Source organism: Astatotilapia calliptera, chromosome 11, assembly GCF_900246225.1.
Source record: "Astatotilapia calliptera chromosome 11, fAstCal1.2, whole genome shotgun sequence".
In the NCBI taxonomy this organism is placed as follows: Eukaryota; Metazoa; Chordata; class Actinopteri; order Cichliformes; family Cichlidae; genus Astatotilapia; species Astatotilapia calliptera.
In genome coordinates this window covers 2034310-2050147 of record NC_039312.1, presented here as the reverse complement: position 1 = coordinate 2050147, position 15838 = coordinate 2034310, and the positions used below count along the sequence as shown (strand labels likewise).

The 15838-nt window shown below is 40.8% G+C and overlaps 1 long non-coding RNA gene across 1 annotated transcript; it reads right to left on the bottom strand.

Annotated features, from left to right (window-relative positions):
• Positions 1–11497: 11497 nt before the first annotated feature.
• On the bottom strand, positions 11498–12496 carry LOC113031937 (uncharacterized). Its single transcript, XR_003273827.1, has 3 exons — positions 12329–12496; positions 12194–12250; positions 11498–11760 (listed from the first exon to the last, which is right to left on the bottom strand). It is a non-coding gene; the product is annotated as an uncharacterized LOC113031937 (long non-coding RNA).
• Positions 12497–15838: the final 3342 nt, after the last annotated feature.

The window sequence follows — 15838 nt, the reverse complement described above, 5'->3', positions numbered from 1 at the left end:
AACAGCTTTAGTGAAGGTTACAAATGATCTTCTTATGGCCTCTGACAGTGGACTCATCTCTGTGCTTGTCCTGCTAGACCTTAGTGCAGCATTCAATACTGTCGACCATAATATCCTATTAGAGCGATTAGAACTGTCACGGTCGGGCGGATCACACACAGTAATTCAGCGTGGCTTCGGAACTGTCGTTACAGACAGAGAGCGAGCAGAGCCGGGAAGAGAAAAAGGATTGAAAGGGATTGTCACTCACGGTTGCTGAATCAGGCGGAGACTGACGTCGGCAGAGTTTCGGAGCTCCTGACACGAAGAGACTGATGTCTGAGCGGCGAACAGGTGGGTGGCGTCTCTCTTTAACCCCGGCCCCGTGATCAGCTGATCACAGCCGATCACCGGCTGACAAGAACATGCTGTAGGTATTACAGGTACTGCAGTGGTTTGTATCATATCTATCTAATAGACTCCAATTTGTACATGTAAATGGAGAGTCCTCTTCACACACTGAGGTTAATTATGGAGTTCCACAGGGTTCAGTGCTAGGACCAATTCTGTTTACACTATACATGCATCCCCTAGGCAGCATCATTAAAAGACATAGCATACAATTTCACTGCCATGCAGATGACACCCAGCTCTATCTGTCCATGAAGCCAGATAACACACACCAATTAGTTAAACTGCAGGAATGTCTTAAAGACATAAAGACCTGGATGGCCGCTAACTTTCTGCTTCTTAATTCAGATAAAACTGAGGTTATTGTACTTGGCCCTGAAAAGCCTAGAAATATGGTATCTAACCAGATTCTTACTCTGGATGGCATTACCTTGGCCTCCAGTAACGCTGTGAGGAACCTTGGAGTAATTTTTGACCAGGACATGTCCTTCAACGCACGTATTAAACAAATATGTAAGACTGCGTTCTTCCATTTGCGCAACATCTCTAAAGTTAGAAAGATCCTGTCTCAGAGTGACGCTGAAAAACTAGTTCATGCTTTTATTACTTCCAGGCTGGACGACTGTAATTCATTATTATCAGAATGTCCAAAAAACTCGCTGAAAAGCCTTCAGCTAATCCAAAATGCTGCAGCAAGAGTCCTGACAGGGACTAGAAAGAGAGAGCATATTTCTCCTGTTTTGGCTTCCCTTCAAACCCAGAATTGAATTCAAAATCCTGCTCCTCACATACAAGGTCTTGAATAATCAGGCCCCATCTTATCTTAATGACCTTGTAGTACCATATCACCCCATTAGAGCACTTAGAGCACTGATCCTGAATCCTCCCGTAGTTATGCTGCGATAGACGTAGGCTGCCGGGGATTCCCATGATGCATTGAGTTTTTCCTTTCCAGTCACCTTTCTCACTCACTATGTATTAATACAGTGGTCCCCAACCCCCGGGCTTCGGTACCGGTCCGTGAGTCGTTTGGTACCGGGCCACGAGAGTTGAGAGTTGAGGCTCAGGTGTGAAATGTATGGTTTTCAGGATTTTTATCGTTTTTTTAGCGTTATTTTGTTATCGTTTTTATCGTTAACTCTGTTTTCCTGGGTCTTTTCACGTGTGTTATGAATAAATCTTCTTTTTTACGGTACTAGGCCGGTCCGTAAAAATATTGTCGGGCATGAACCGGTCCGTGGCGCTTAGGGACCGCTGTGTTAATAGACCTCTCTGCATTGAATCATATCTGTTATTAACCTCTGGCTCTCTTCCACAGCATGTCTTTTATCCTGTCTTCCTTCTCTCACCCCAACCGGTCGCAGCAGATGGCCCCGCCCCTCCCTGAGCCTGGTTCTGCTGGAGGTTTCTTCCTGTTAAAAGGGAGTTTTTCCTTCCCACTGTTACCAAAGTGCTTGCTCATAGGGGGTCATATGATTGTTGGGTTTTTCTCTGTATCTATGAAGCACCTTGAGGCGACTTTTGTTGTGATTTGGCGCTATATAAATAAAATTGAATTGAATTGAATTACGGACTAAACCTGGGACATTTGTGGCCCCAGTGCATGTGCCCTATCTGCCTTGTTGGTGTCCTTGATTTTTAAAAGTAAAATGTCTTATTATGCTATAAATAATGCCAGAGAGTGAAATCTGTGCTGATCCTAATACAAATACCTGAAGATAAAGTGCCTTGGTTGTTTTCGATTGTTCTTTTCATCAGACATAATAACTACTCAGATCTCCTGGACTTCTTTCTTTCTTTCTTTCTTTCTTTCTTTCTTTCTTTCTTTCTTTCTTTCTTTTCATTCCTGAAGACATGCACATCTTCAGGAACAAAGCTACAACCCAGATGACATTGTCAAAAGTGTCTTTAACTGAGCTTTGAGAAAAGGTGGACTGCTGAATGAAAGTAAGATTTGCATTTGGTTTGGAAATCAAACTCCTTGACCAATACTTAATATTCCTTTTCCATATTTTCTAACACACACACACACACACACACACACACACACACACACACACACACACCAACAGATATTGTGTATATATAAATGGTGAATGCTCATATCGAACATGGGCCAAGTTTCAAATAATGAGGTCAGTATATGTACAAGTAATCCCTGCTCCAAGCACAGAAGTACCACCCACCTGCTATTCAAAACTTCTGAGGAGCAGCCAATAAGACAAAGGTTGGCTCAAAGAGAGGACAGCTAAACTGGCAAATTTCAAATGGAAGATAAATTGAAGGACTGCACCAAGACTCAGTATAGGATAAATAAGCATATTTTCAGCAATGAATCACACAAATTTGCTGTAGTGCACAAATTAAAGTATGGAGCTGGAAATAAACATAATTAGCTCTCTTTAAGGGACTAAAACATCTCTAGATTGTATTTTGAATAGATCATGAGTGGTCCATTTTTTTTGTCATTTGCTATAATAAAATCCCCCTCATAATGTAGTGAAGAGTTGCCAAGGCCATCTATCTGCAGCCGTGGTTTTTAAGATGCGGTACTTTTTAAAATACACACAGTGGGACACTGCCATAGACTGGTGACCTGTACAGGGTGTACCTTGCTCAGTCTGTGACAGCTGCTCCAGCCCTTCATGACCCTGAATCAGATACACCATTAAAAAGGGGGTGGATGGATTGACAGGGGATCAGAGGTATGGTGGACTGTAACTAAATAATTAAATAGAAAAAAATTAACTGTAAAAATAAATCTGTTAGGGTGCCTGGGTTCGTTGACCCAAAATTTTGAGTTTTACATTATTATTGAACTTTGATTTTGCCATTATTTATCATTTCTAGTCTTTTGGTTTCTTAGAGTTCTGTCTTCTGGTTTCTGTCTCTGTGTTACATAGTTGTTCTGTCTCCCCCTGTCTGCTGTATCCCAGTCGTCAAGTCCGCGTTGTCTGTGTTATGTTTCCTGTTTTACTTTGAAAGTCCATGTCTCATGTTAATGTATCTGGATTTGCTTCCCTTGTCTCGCTACCCTTATTTGTCCCAGCTGTGTTTCTCTGTTGTCTCCCATTCCCTGATGGCTCTCTCTGGGTATGTAAGCCCTGAGTTTTCTTTGGTCTTTGTTGCGATCTCCCTCATCCTATGCTGTGTGTTCTGTTTGGCTGCCTGTGTAAGTTTCTTTTGGTATTCTTGCTTTTGTTATATTTGTGTTTAGCGTTAAAGCTGTTTTGAGTTCATACTTTTACCTCCAAGTGTCTGCACATTGGGTCCGCAGTTCCTGCCTGCACACAGCACATGACAAAATCATTGTGTAAAAACAAAACAAAATGCTGTCTTCTTTATTGACCATTTACCGTCAAACACATTTCAACTATAAGCTTTCATCAGTGCAAACCAAAGCCACATCCCCAGATATAGAACCATGGGAGGTTTAAACACTAATTAGTGTGAATGCTTGAAAAGTTAAATCAGAAGAGCAGGCTGTCTTTACACTGTCACCACATCCATATAATAAACTCCACAGGCATGAAAAATGAGAATTCAGTAGACATGACATATGTGAGTGAAGTTGGCCCCCCCACCTTCTTCAAATCCAACAAAAGTGGTATCAAACGTTTGTGCTGGTTTGTGCTGCAAAAATTGTCGTTTGTGCTGCTATCATTTTAAAGATATGAATCAAAATTTCTAGAGGTCATCAGAGGTCAACCAGCCCCCCCACATTAATTAAATCAAACAAAATGGGTGTCAATCAACTGTGCTACGTTTGTGCTGGTTTGTGCGGCTTCTGTTTTAAAGATATTAATGAAAATGTAAAGGTCAACCAGCCCCCCCCCCCCACACACACACACATTAATGGAATCGAACAAAATTGATGTCATACATTTGTGCTACGTTTGTGCTGGTTTGTTCTGCAAAAATTGTCGTTTGTGCTGCTATCATTTTAAAGATATTCAAGAAAATTTGTAGAGGTCATCAGAGGTCAACCAGCCCCCCCACATTAATGGAATCAAGCAAAACTGGTGTCAATCAACTGTGCTACGTTTGTGCTGGTTTGTGCTGCTAAAATTGTCGTTTGTGCTGCCTCTGTTTTAAAGATATTAATGAAAATGTAAAGGTCAAAAGGTCAACCAGCCCCCCCACATTAATGGAATCGAACAAAATTGATGTCAAACGTTTGTGCTGGTTTGTGCTGCTATCATTTTAAAGATATTCAAGAAAATTTATAGAGGTCATCAGAGGTCAACCAGCCCCCCCACATTAATGGAATCAAACAAAACTGGTGTCAATCAACTGTGCTACGTTTGTGCTGGTTTGTGCTGCAAAAATTTACGTTTGTGCTGCTATCATTTTAAAGAAATCCATACAAATTTCTAGAGGTTATCAGAGGTCAACCAGCCCCCCACATTAATGGAATCAAACAAAACTGGTGTCAATCAACTGTGCTACGTTTGTGCTGGTTTGTGCTGCCTCTGTTTTAAAGATATTAATGAAAATGTAAAGGTCAAAAGGTCAACCAGCCCCCCACATTAATGGAATCAAACAAAACTGGTGTCAATCAACTGTGCTACGTTTGTGCTGGTTTGTGCTGCCTCTGTTTTAAAGATATTAATGAAAATGTAAAGGTCAAAAGGTCAACCAGCCCCCCCACATTAATGGAATCAAACAAAACTGGTGTCAATCAACTGTGCTACGTTTGTGCTGGTTTGTGCTGCCTCTGTTTTAAAGATATTAATGAAAATGTAAAGGTCAAAACTTCAACCAGCCCCCCCACATTAATGGGATCGAACAAAATTGATGTCAAACATTTGTGCTACGTTTGTGCTGCTAAAATTGTCGTTTGTGCTGCCTCTGTTTTAAAGATATTAATGAAAATGTAAAGGTCAAAAGGTCAACCAGCCCCCCCACATTAATGGAATCGAACAAAACTGGTGTCAATCAACTGTGCTACGTTTGTGCTGGTTTGTGCTGCCTCTGTTTTAAAGATATTAATGAAAATGTAAAGGTCAAAACTTCAACCAGCCCCCCCACATTAATGGGATCGAACAAAATTGATGTCAAACATTTGTGCTACGTTTGTGCTGCTAAAATTGTCGTTTGTGCTGCCTCTGTTTTAAAGATATTAATGAAAATGTAAAGGTCAAAAGGTCAACCAGCCCCCCCACATTAATGGAATCGAACAAAACTGGTGTCAATCAACTGTGCTACGTTTGTGCTGGTATGTGCTGCAAAAATTTACGTTTGTGCTGCTATCATTTTAAAGAAATCCATACAAATTTCTAGAGGTCATCAGAGGTCAACCAGCCCCCCAACATTAATGGAATCAAACAAAACTGGTGTCAATCAACTGTGCTATGTTTGTGCTGGTTTGTGCTGCCTCTGTTTTAAAGATATTAATGAAAATGTAAAGGTCAAAAGGTCAACCAGCCCCCCCACATTAATGGGATCGAACAAAATTGATGTCAAACATTTGTGCTACGTTTGTGCTGCTAAAATTGTCGTTTGTGCTGCCTCTGTTTTAAAGATATTAATGAAAATGTAAAGGTCAAAAGGTCAACCAGCCCCCCCACATTAATGGAATCGAACAAAACTGGTGTCAATCAACTGTGCTACGTTTGTGCTGGTATGTGCTGCAAAAATTTACGTTTGTGCTGCTATCATTTTAAAGAAATCCATACAAATTTCTAGAGGTCATCAGAGGTCAACCAGCCCCCCAACATTAATGGAATCAAACAAAACTGGTGTCAATCAACTGTGCTACGTTTGTGCTGGTTTGTGCTGCAAAAATTGTCATTTGTGCTGCATCTGTTTTAAAGATATTAATGAAAATGTAAAGGTCAAAAGGTCAACCAGCCCCCCCACAGTAATGGAATCGAATAAAAGCCTTCAGTTTTCAGGCCCCTCTTCTGTGGAACCAGCTTCCAGTTTGGATTCAGGAGACGGACACTATCTCTACTTTCAAGATTAGGCTTCAAACTTTCCTTTTTGCTAAAGCATATAGTTAGGGCTCGACCAGGTGACCCTGAATCCTCCCTTAGTTATGCTGCAATAGACGTAGGCTGCCGGGGGATTCCCATGATGCATTGAGTTTTTCCTTTCCAGTCACCTTTCTCACTCACTATGTGTTAACAGACCTCTCTGCATTGAATTATATCTGTTATTAACCTCTGGCTCTCTTCCACAGCATGTCTTTTATCCTGTCTTCCTTCTCTCACCCCAACCGGTCGCAGCAGATGGCCGCCCCTCCCTGAGCCTGGTTCTGCCGGAGGTTTCTTCCTGTTAAAAGGGAGTTTTTCCTTCCCACTGTCGCCAAAGTGCTTGCTCATAGGGGGTCATATGATTGTTGGGTTTTTCTCTGTATCTATGAAGCGCCTTGAGGCGACTTATGTTGTGATTTGGCGCTATATAAATAAAATTGAATTGAATTGAATGTTTCATTAGAGTGGGTGTGGCACACTTAATCAAAATGATTTGCCAGTGGGACTGTTTGAGAAAAAAGCCTCATCGGGTGAGGGATTTCTACGTGCGATCAATGGCACAACTTGTCAAGTCCCAATCCTTGGAAGAAGCAAAGGTCCTAATACGTAGCATTGCTATTGTGGCATTAAGTGAGACAGAAGGCTGTGACAGTTTTGGAAACCCCATTATGTCAGAAGTGTCCAAATCAAATCTGAAAAGAAAAATTGCAGATGAGACTATGTTTCTGATGATAAGGAAGAAGAAGACATTAGATTGGATCCATGCACAGAAATAAACACCGACTTAAGGCAGAGGGTGGCAGATATTTGTGAGGGGAGCAGGTGCCATGCTGAAGATCATGGTGATCGAGACAATATGCACTATCTACCTGAGCTCGTCCCACACCTAATTAGATTGGGAGGATACCTACCACTCTGGACTGGAGAAATGGTTCCCCTATTTCAGAGCGAAAAACTCACTGCAACTTCAGCTAATGTTGAAGCAGAGTTCAAGAACATTAAACATGGTCTGTTCAAGCATGAAAATCTCCCTATAAGGATAGATAAATTCATTGCATGTCATCTTGGTTTTATTGAAGGGAACATGCAGATCTGTTCTGCAAAACAAATACGAAAAGAAGCAGAGGTTGCCAGACAGGATGGTACAGTGAAGCGTCAGTATCCACACAAAGCCTTTGTGGAGTAGGAAGTGGATGATAACCCCTCTCAGGCGCCCAAAAGTGACACAGACATAGACATACAGGAAGGGCACGAAGTACTGCAGTGCGTTTCACGTTGATATCAGGCACCTCCTAAAAAGGGAAAAGAAAAGTTCATTTAGCGCAAAGTTTTCAGGTGTCATTCTTTGGGGAGAATACATGTTTATGAAACTGCATGACATCAGACTCTACCAAATTTTAGAGACTTTTCTTTTAAGATACAACCTTTCTGTCTCTTGTGACAGAGAGTCTGTTTCTTAATCATTTGACAAAAACCCTACACAGTATTTTAAAATAGTGTTCTCCAGATCAGAGCTGTAATCTATATAGAACATGGGGTTCAAAGCAAGGAAAAATTGTGTGTTCATCAGTGAAACCTTTAATTTGTGTTAATTTTATCATTATCAATATATGAAATCTTCACCTTAAGGGACTTAATGAATGGTTTCTTCTAAAAATTAGAAATGATTGAGTCATTTCACATCATATGAAAATATTAATTTTTAATACAAATTTGGCCCTACAAAAATGGAAACTCAGTAACAAAGATGATGGAGATTCTCTAAACACGAGCGAATATCACAGTAAAATTGTTGATTGTGATTTACACATTGGATGTATCCTCAGTGATTTGGTACAATTATACAACATTTTATAAGAACTGAACAACTGATGAAACTAATTATAGGCCAATCTCCAACCTTCCTTTCATATCAAAAATCCTTGAAAGAGTAGTTGTCAAACAGCTAACAGATCATCTGCAGAGGAATGGTTTATTTGAAGAGTTTCAGTCAGGTTTCAGAGCTCATCACGGCACAGAAACAGCTTTAGTGAAGGTTACAAATGATCTTCTTATGGCCTCTGACAGTGGACTCATCTCTGTGCTTGTCCTGCTAGACCTTAGTGCAGCATTCGATACTGTCGACCATAATATCCTATTAGAGCGATTAGAACATGCTGTAGGTATTACAGGTACCTACAGCAGGTGTTACAAATATAGAAAAATGTTGTCGTAGTCATATGATTGTTGGGTTTTTCTCTGTATCTATGAAGCGCCTTGAGGCGACTTATGTTGTGATTTGGCGCTATATAAATAAAATTGAATTGAATTGAATGTTTCATTAGAGTGGGTGTGGCACACTTAATCAAAATGATTTGCCAGTGGGACTGTTTGAGAAAAAAGCCTCATCGGGTGAGGGATTTCTACGTGCGATCAATGGCACAACTTGTCAAGTCCCAATCCTTGGAAGAAGCAAAGGTCCTAATACGTAGCATTGCTATTGTGGCATTAAGTGAGACAGAAGGCTGTGACAGTTTTGGAAACCCCATTATGTCAGAAGTGTCCAAATCAAATCTGAAAAGAAAAATTGCAGATGAGACTATGTTTCTGATGATAAAGAAGAAGAAGACATTAGATTGGATCCATGCACAGAAATAAACACTGACTTAAGGCAGAGGGTGGCAGATATTTGTGAGGGGAGCAGGTGCCATGCTGACAATAGACATAGGCTGCCGGGGGATTCCCATGATGCATTGAGTTTTTCCTTTCCAGTCACCTTTCTCACTCACTATGTATTAACAGACCTCTCTGCATTGAATCATATCTGTTGTTAACCTCTGTCTCTCTTCCACAGCATGTCTTTTATCCTGTCTTCCTTCTCTCACCCCAACCGGTCGCAGCAGATGGCCGCCCCTCCCTGAGCCCTGTTCTGTGCTTTTTAACACAACAGCGCATTCGAAATCGAAGTTCTTGCCTGCAACATATTAATATACTTGCTTTTTTACGGAAAAAATAAACATAACGAAGGTTCCGTTTTACTTACAAGTTTCTCCAAATGTGCTCTCCAGTCGCTCGAGAAGGGCAGCCATATTGAACAGAATTTTCTGTCAACGTCGTTCAGGTTAGAGAGGAAACGTCATGACGTAGTTGACATACACATGCGGAGCTCGGAAAAAAAACATTTACTCAAAAATCATAATTAAGAAAGCAGTATTTACTCTTAACTTCTAAGCCATGTACAATTATAACTGTTTGAATCGTTAACAGAACAAAAGTTTTAAGTTGTTTCAACTTTGAGGAATTTCAATTGTTATATCCACAAACTTTATAAGTCAGGTAGACTGTTGGGGTTTACAGTGCAGTAAAACTTGGCAAAGGACAATACTGTGTCATGAACACCTGTGCCTTTGATGCCTTCTGTCAAAGTCTGTGCTGCGCTTACTGTGACAGTCGTACTGCTCAAAACATGTTGAATAGTTCAGAGGAGAACAAAGTATTCCAGCTTGTGAAATCCCTTGCTTCAAAGGGTGTCACTCAACATGCCTATTCATTGAGGGCAGAGGTGCTGAGCTCAATATTCTGCCCTGTTCAGTTGAAGACTGGTGTTCATCGTGTTGATGCACAGTGCCATGTGTCCACAGTAATTCAAAAAACAATGACGGAAAATCCAAGTGTTCACTTCACAAGACAGTGTTCCTCCCAGTACTGCAAACTTTACACACCAAACACAAGGCAAATACCTTTTGTTTCCATTGATCTGTCAGTCCTCTCAGCTTCTGGCATAGCTCACCTTCAGTCTGCTGTTGAACAAGGGCTCAACCTTCCAGCATCGCCATGCCTAAGACCAATCGAAAGTCCTGATGCATCTCCAACAGCATTTAAAACAGATTCATCAGGAAAGCAACTTTGCACAGGGACTGTTTGTCACAGTTTCACCCTGAGAGAGCTTGTATGGATTGTGTTAATGGAAAATTGTATTTAGTAGTCAGTATAATCTTTTAGTGATATAAGTTTGCATATGGTAGAATACTGCATGTAGTTATTTGTATTAGGAAATATTCAACCATGTATACTTAGAGGCATATAATTAATTGTGTGTGATCTTTAACAGGCTGCAAAGGCTTGGTGTGTATTCCACACTAGAATGCACACCCACATCCTGGGAGCACGAGAGGGGTCATACCTTCTCTTATTGTTTTATGGTAGGATTAACGTAGTTACATCTGTTTTAGTCTAAGTGCTTTAACTGCTTGACTTCCTCACCAATGTTATCTAGGGTGAGGGAGGTCTACCCTCTTCTTGACCAAGGATCTGCCTTTTATGACCCTTTGATCAGCAGGACACACACACACGCACACACACACACACACACACACACACACACACACACACACACACACACACACACACACACACACACACACACACACACATATACGGGTCTATGTGGTATGGAGGGACTATCCTACGTCAATCCGCCCGGTGGTGGTTTAAGTGGACTACCCTTTTCAATGGACTTAGAGCCAAGGGAGCGAGGTTAAAGTGTTCGAAAAAATCTGAAAAAAATTTGGGTCACTTCAGACCTCATACACTCCCTATAGAAGTCTAGATACACTGATACACACCAACCAGACTCTATTGTGTTTTCTGGAGACATTGTCCACTTGACAACAATGTGTTTTATGAGGTCCAAAAAAAACAATATTGGGTCTTTAAAGGGACAATGATGTAATATTTAAATAGCTCATCATTACCATGAATACACATCTGACAGGACACAGGATTACTGGAACATCATTTTATTAGTGTTCTTGGATCTGAACATTAATTTTAACCATAAATAAAAAAAGAAATCTATGGACAAAAATGCCCACGCTTCCCACAGAAATATAAAAATATAGAAAACAGAAAAATTAAAAACATTTAAAATGAATTTTAATAGTTTAAAGGTAAATATTAAGGGGAGAAAATATGCATTTATAATTTTTTATTTTAAATATAACCCGTCAAAAAAAAACCCTAAATAAATTAAATGTAAAAATTATGAAATACAAACTACTTCTGTATTTAACAAGAACTTTTTTTTTCTTTAAACAGAACATCAGTGTTAACAACAATTGGCAATCTGACCAAGATGTAAAACCACATCTGGCTAAACAGTTATTTTAATTCATTTTTTTCTGCCTTTTTGCAGTTAATCCTCTGTTTCTTACAAAATCTCTTATGTTTTGAACTGTTCTTCCTGCCAACACCGGATCTTCTACCAATTTGCAATGACTGCATTCATTTTTGGTGGCTAGTTTCCCTTCGTTTATGTGGTCTTTAAAATGCCTCATCACTGCAGCAACCTCAGCCTTGGACCACATGTTTTTGGGAGCTCTTCGGGAATTGTGGGATTGAGCAGCATTTTTCTCTGGAAGATATATAAAGTAGTAGTAGTTAAAACAAACAAAAAACCAAACAAAAAAAACAAAAAACATTTGCTTGTTAAAAGAATGGATGCTACCCTGTACTAACTTCTGAAATGTGTTGCTACCATCAATATCAAAACGAGCTAAAATTCTCTTTGAAAATTTATCAAATTTCTAAAATGAGACAACATTTAGTGTTCCGCTGTGAATAAAAGACTGAATAAAAAGTTGAAATAAAAGTCTCTTGATGCATGCTCAATCATCCAGGTAAGTAAATCCCAAAACGTTGATTCTGTTAATCTGGACGTAGCGTTTTCAGTTGGAGAAACATTTTGTCACTCATCCAAGTGACTTTTTGCCACCACTCTGCAGTTTGCCATATGTTGCAAAGTGATGAAACAATAATAAGCTTAGAGAACCAACTGCACCCCTTACCTTCAGAGGGAGCAGCAGTCTCACTTGCTGTAGGCATTGTGAGTGGTCCTTCATCTGCTGATTACACAATTTGATTAAGTTTTAATATTTGTAACAAACATTTTATCCACAGAAACCAAGCTAGTGGTAACTTACCACAATCTACAGTGTCTTGGAGCTGCGCTGTGTTTGTGGAATCAGCTACTGCATGTACAGGCTCACTGGTGCCACACGCCGACATTGTGAGTGCTGTGTCATCATCATCTGATTCACTCTCACTGTCCTTTGTTTCAGCATCACTTAATGCAATTTCATCTGAGAAATTGTGGGGGGGGGGGGGAAACAAAACAAAAAAAACAAACAAACACAACCCCCCCAAAAACCTCACATTAACAACGAGATATGACAAAATACAGAACAAATACTGGAAATTATAGTACATAGTTTTACTATTTAAGGCCACCACTCTGCAGTTTGCCAAATGTTGCAAAGTGATGAAACAATAGACTTCAAGAACCTTAAATCATGGACATTTAACAGAATGGTCTGTGCTTTTAGGTTTTAATTCTGTTGATAAAGCATAATATTCAACTACTGCCCTAATATTTGCTCCTTTCAATACAAACCTATTTTGATCTCATCCAGTGATTTCCCCTGGATCTGGGAAAGATGTCCTTTTTCCAGTGTTAAAAGCAGTTTGGAAATCTTGGCCAGCTGTGTTGTGGGAACTGGTAATCTGTAGAATTCGCGGTGAACGCGGATATCATGACCCAGGAAATCTGCAACCTGATCAAGTTCGTTGTTTTTCAAATTAAGGACTTGTGAGAGTGTGGCAACATGTTTTCTGAGCTGTGTCGATCTTAGATACTCAGGCTGCTTTGCTCCACACTGGTGTGCATGAACACGCAAGGAGTCCATTCCTCTGTAATGACTCATTGATCGGGGTCTTGCAAAGAGGTAGATATTAGTGGCACAAATACCACAGTCAGGCCTCCTACTAACCAGTAGTGACAGAGCATCCAGCATGCTTGGTGTTAGCAGAACTGGAACATTTCTGTCCCTTTTTCCCATTATTTCTATTCTACAGAAATAGTTACAGAGTCTCTGTTCCATTTCTGAGAGCCCCATGGCAACATCTGTGTGGAGTGCTGTTTTGTCTCTTTCAAGAAAACTTTTGAGGCGCATCTTTGAAACCTCTCCAGAACGTCTTCGGTTGAACACAATGATTTGTGAGAGTGTAACTTGTGCAAGTTGGGCATAATTCTGAGCTGTGGCTTCGTTCTCCAAGCTGCAAAAGGCACTTTCTGCAGATTTTTGAAGGTAGTGATGGAGAATCCGAACATCTTCTGTAAAGGGCAATGTTGATGGCTTGTTAAACTTTGCCTCACTCAATGTGTTCAAGGCACGGTGAGACACCATCTCAGACCATTTGGAGACATACAACTTCTTGAACGCATCAGTGGACTTGATTAGGGCTTCATCCTCTGTCATGAGGGCACGACAATGGATAATGTCAGACATTTTATGCAGTGTATGTCCCAGTTTCAGCGCAAGGCTTGGAGTTTTGTATGACAGTGTCTCTTCATCAAAACCTGAAACTTTCTTTACTGCTTGCACAACTCTCTGGAAATTAGCAGGCTTAATAGCTTCTTCCATGTTATGCACTGAGAATTCTGTGCGCAGACACAACAACAAACGTCCCGCTTCACGAAGCTTCTGTCGTATATAATCATACTTTGTAGGGTCTTGTCCATGTTTAATGTAGAGGGACTGGGCAAACTGAATAACAGTAAAGTCATTTCGCACAGCTGAGGCAATCTCATCTTGTTTCATAACAGCAAGAACCTTCCAGACTCCACTTGACACCTGCGGATAACACTGAGACTCCAGAGTTAAAGCCAGGCCGAGTACTTTGGTTCTTCCAGGTTCTTTATCCGTGTCATCTTTTGGTTTGTTCGGACATCTGCGGACATGTCTCCAAAGATCCTTGCGAACATACATCCCTTGACAATAAAAGCAATGAGCGAACTTTCCCTCTACTGCTTTAATCTTGGGTCTTCTCTTCACTTTCAGTGGTCCCACTCCACCATGCAAAACTGCAGCATTATGCTTAAAATTTCCCTTATTTCTCAATTTCTCTAACAGACTTTTACGCTCGTTTGAGTCTCTAGGCAGGGAAAATGCATGCACAACATCAGGAGCCGTTTTGTGCGTTTTCAGGTGGCGGGAAATTTTAGCTTGTGGTTTGCCACAAAAATAGCAGTAATTTCTTTTACTTAAAGTCATTTTTTCTGATTCAGTTTCGCAAAGCTCATTTTTATCTTGTGGCTTGTCCTTTGTCAAGTTGTGGATTAAATTCATTGAATCTGATTGTTCATGCGCTTTGGAGATGTCATTTTGGCATAGCAGACCTTTTGATGTGCTTGGCAATAATGAGATGTCTTCATCTGAATCTTCATCATATGACTCTGAATCTGGCACATATTCTTCTTCTGATATGCTGTGGTTGCCATCATCATCGCTTGATATTTGATCCAGAACTGAATGTGGCAATCCATCCTCCCCTGAATATTCAGAAATTTCTTCTTTCTGGAATGTAAGAACAAAAGTTATTTAATTGATCAATACTTTAGACAGGTAAAAAATAAACTGAAAAAAAGTCAAGCCAAATATGAATGGGATACACACCTGTGTTGACTGGTGGCAATTCTGATTTGCCAATTTTGTAAGGCAAGATTTGTGCCAGACCCCTAAACAAACTGAAACACATTTTGATAGACTTAATTTAGCTTTGCAGTTCTATTTAAGTGAAGTAGTTTTTTGTCAAAGCATTGCAGTAATGTCAAATGCTGAAAAAAAAAACAAAAACCAAACTGTTCACACTTAAGGATATTTTAATGACTACACATACACTGCTAATCCCCCCCCCCCCCCCCCCCCCCCAAAAAAAGGACATCCCAGATGTGAATGAAGGAATTATTCTTATTAAATACTTTGTTCTTAGGTAGTTGAATGGCATGAAAGTGTGTAGTTGAATGTGTGTGGCCTCCAGATGCCTGGTATGACTTCCCTACAATGCCTGGGCATGCACGGGATGAGGTGGGCGGATGGTCTCCTGAAGGATCTCCTCCAAGACCTGGACTAAAGCATCTGCCAACCCCTGGACAGTTTGTGGTGGATGGAGTGAGACATGATTTAGGTCTGGGGAACAGGCGGGCCAGTCCATAGCATCAATGCCTTTGTCATGGAGGAACTGCTGACATACTCCAGCCACATGAGGTCCAGTGTCGTCTCGCATTAGGTGGACCCCAGGGTCAAACGCACCAGCATGTGGTCTCACAAAGGGTCCGAGGACCTCATCTTGTTACCCAATGACAGTCAGGCTCTCTGGCAGGTACAGAAATGCCACCCCTCACCATTACTGACCCACTGCCAATATGATCATGCTGGAGGATGTTGCAGGCAGCAGAACGTTCCCCACGGCATCTCCAGACTGTCACGTGCTCAGTTTGAACCTCCTTTCAGCTGTGAGGAGCATAGGGTGCCCGTGCCGAAGTTGCCAAACTTTGTGTTTTCTGGCAAATGCCAAGCATCCTGCATGGTGTTGGGCTGCAAGCTCAATCCCCACCTGTGGACGCTGGACCCTCAAGCCACCCTCATGAAGTC